At 59.3% G+C, this 2,918-nt stretch overlaps 1 protein-coding gene across 1 annotated transcript in view; it reads left to right on the forward strand.

Moving 5' to 3' along the window:
• The window catches only part of Adamts2 (ADAM metallopeptidase with thrombospondin type 1 motif 2), a 117,281-nt gene that overhangs the window by 57,198 nt on the left and 57,165 nt on the right, over positions 1-2,918 (forward strand). The gene's annotated exons all lie outside the window — the stretch shown is intronic.

Raw genomic sequence — 2,918 nt, forward strand, 5'->3', positions numbered from 1 at the left:
CGAGAGTGCCCTGCAGGAGCGCGGGACCCGGGGAGAGCGCCGGCCCTCTCCACGCCCGGGGAGGAAAGGCGCCCGTTTCCCGGGGTGTCGCGGGCCTCGGTTTTCTCATCTTTAGAATGGATCCGTGGTTCCCATTCTGGGTGCGTCCGTGAGGAAGAGACCAGGCTGTGGTGACGAGCGCTTCTCACCCTCTAGGTGTGGTGCCGCCTTCCGCCTCCAGGTGCGGTGGAGTTTTGCTAGCGCCGTCAGGGCAGACCCAGGGCAGCGTGTTTAGGAAGCTGTTCCTGAACAACCCCGACCCCGGTGGGCCAGGGAGAGCACGGGAGTCCTGTCGGCCTGGGCTGCAGGAGGGCCCGGCCCTGGGGTGCCAGGCAGCGTGACTGCTCACCCTCTAGGTGTGGTGCCGCCTTCCGCCTCCAGGTGCGGTGGAGTTTTGCTAGCGCCGTCAGGGCAGACCCAGGGCAGCGTGTTTAGGAAGCTGTTCCTGAACAACCCCGACCCCGGTGGGCCAGGGAGAGCACGGGAGTCCTGTCGGCCTGGGCTGCAGGAGGGCCCGGCCCTGGGGTGCCAGGCAGCGTGACTGCTGACTGAGTGGTGGCTGCCCTGGCTCTTGAACAGCCGCAGGAGAGTTTCTGATTAACTTCTTTCTTCGGAAATAGCTTTTGTTTTCCTCTGTACCGTGGTACAGTGCGCAGAGGTGTGCGTCACCACCTCCCACCTCCACTTCCGGCGCGGTCTGGGGTGGGCGGTACCGGGAAGCCCCGCCCTATCTTCCCCCCTCCGGCTCCTCCTCTCCTCTCAGCCCCCTCGGCGTTCATGACCAGCGCTCCACTTCCATCTCCGTGACTGACCCTCTGTGAACGTCATCGGCTGGAGACGCTGTGTCTGCCCTCCCTCAGTGGCTCGTGTGATTCAGCACAACGTCCTCGAGGATCGCGGTGCTGTAACAGGTGTCAGAGCTGCTCTCCTTTTCGAGCTGAACAGTACTCCGTGCCTGTCGTGAGTAGTGCTGTGAACATGGGCGTACAGATGTGTACGCAGACCTTGCCGTTCTTCTGAGTGTGTGCTGGGAAGGGGACTGCAGGATCCCATGATAATTCTGCGCACCCTTTTGAGAATGCGCTTGCACGGCCCCTGCCTCGTTCTGCCTCCCCACTCACTGTGTGCGGGTTTGCTTCTCTGCGGGCTGGTGCGCCCGTGACGGCTGCAGCAGTGGAGGTCTGTGCACAGTGGCGCTGCCGTGTCCCCTGAGCTTGAACTTGGCCACGTGACGGCAGCGGGTGGGCGGCCGGGTGGGCCCTGCCGGCTTCCCAGGGGCTTCTTACATCCCCCTGCTGAGGTCCTGGGCCGCCTGGGCTGCAGCCAGAGAAAAGCGGGGAAGGGTGAGGTGGCAGGGGTGGCCTAGCGGGAGCTGAGCCAGGCAGGTGATGAGGAGGGGAGGCCGAGAGCAGCGCGGGCCTGGCTCCGCCCTGTGGGCTCTAAGCAACCTCAGTTTCCTCCTTGTGGGCGGCTTCCGGCTGAGATGGCCAGGCCTTCGTCTGCCCCTCGGTGCCCAGCCTGGCAGCTGTGGGCAGTCTGGGCCGCCGGTCATCACAGAAGACTGACGGGCGCCTCGCGACTGGGCAGTTGGGTGCTGTGCTGTGCCCGCCACCCTCTTTCCCTACTACCAGGGCTTGTGCTGCAGCCCGGGCCACAGCCACACTGGGCTCAGGAATGTGCACGCCATCCCAAGAAGAGACCGAGGAGAAGTGGGTCCCTGGCCAGCACAGCATCGCCCTCTTGTTCTGCCTGATCCTTGTTACTCCGGGCTCTTCCTCGGCAGAGAGACACAGACAGCATCCAGGCAGAATGCATGCGAGGTCATTTCACACCGTGATGAATGCAGTGGAGGGAATAAAGTAGTTATGAGAGGATGACAGAAGACAGTCGGAAGTGGCCCCTTCCACACAGGAAGTCCTGGCTGGCGCACAGGAAATAACAGCAGAGCTGCAACTTGACTGACAATGGGATGACTGGGAAGAAGTGGCATAGAGGCTTCCGGGTGAGGCAACAGGTGGTGCAAAGGCCCCGAGGCAGGATTGAGGTCAGCTTGTTTAAAGACATGGAAAAAACAAAAAGGCTGGATGGTGAGCAAGGGACTCAGGGGAGAAGAGACCGAGGTAGATAAGCCAACAGGTTGGAGTGAAGACAAAGCCGGTCTCTGTGGCCTTCTGGATGTGAGAGGGATCACGAGGTGCTGCTTCCCTCCTGCAGAAACAGCGGGATGTTTATCCCCTTTCCCTGGTCAGTCCACCCTCCTTCACCCCAGACCCAATTCTCAGTGTTGCTGAGTGCTCCCTGCGAGTATTTAGGCCCCACAACTCCTTCCCTGCCAGGCCCTGTCTCCTGCATTTCCTCCTTCAACCCAGAAAAGTAGCATTTTTAATTTATTAGAGTAGTCTCTATTTAACCCAGAGGATGTATTATTTATGCTGCGAACTGGGAATAAGTCCTGTAGGTGTGCGTCTCATTTTGGCGGACAGTGTCACGCTGCCTTTCCCGCTGGCTGTCTCTGTGACGGGTCCATGTAGCAGACTCCTTTCCCTCGCAGAGGTCCCATGTGACACCACCACCTCAGCCTGTCACCACCCACGAGTGTTTCCTTAACTGAGTTTCCAGAAGTGGGCCCCTGGGTCCGCACCACAGTTCACGTTTAGGGCTCCACCCCAGAGGGTCCATTAGGGTCTCCCCTCCTGAGCCCCCTTGAGCAGAGGCCTGCCTCTGACCCCCTCACTGTCAACTCCTTTGTAGCTGTGGCAATTTGCTAGTTACAGCTGGGATATTTGTGTGTGGTAAGTTGAATTTATTGGATAATAACGACTACATTTTTGGATATACATATATTTAAATCTGAGATTTTTTTTTTTTTTTTTTTTTTT

The sequence above is a fragment of the Fukomys damarensis genome, unplaced genomic scaffold (assembly GCF_012274545.1).
Source record: "Fukomys damarensis isolate Sample0158 unplaced genomic scaffold, DMR_v1.0_HiC HiC_scaffold_9, whole genome shotgun sequence".
NCBI lineage: Eukaryota > Metazoa > Chordata > Mammalia > Rodentia > Bathyergidae > Fukomys > Fukomys damarensis.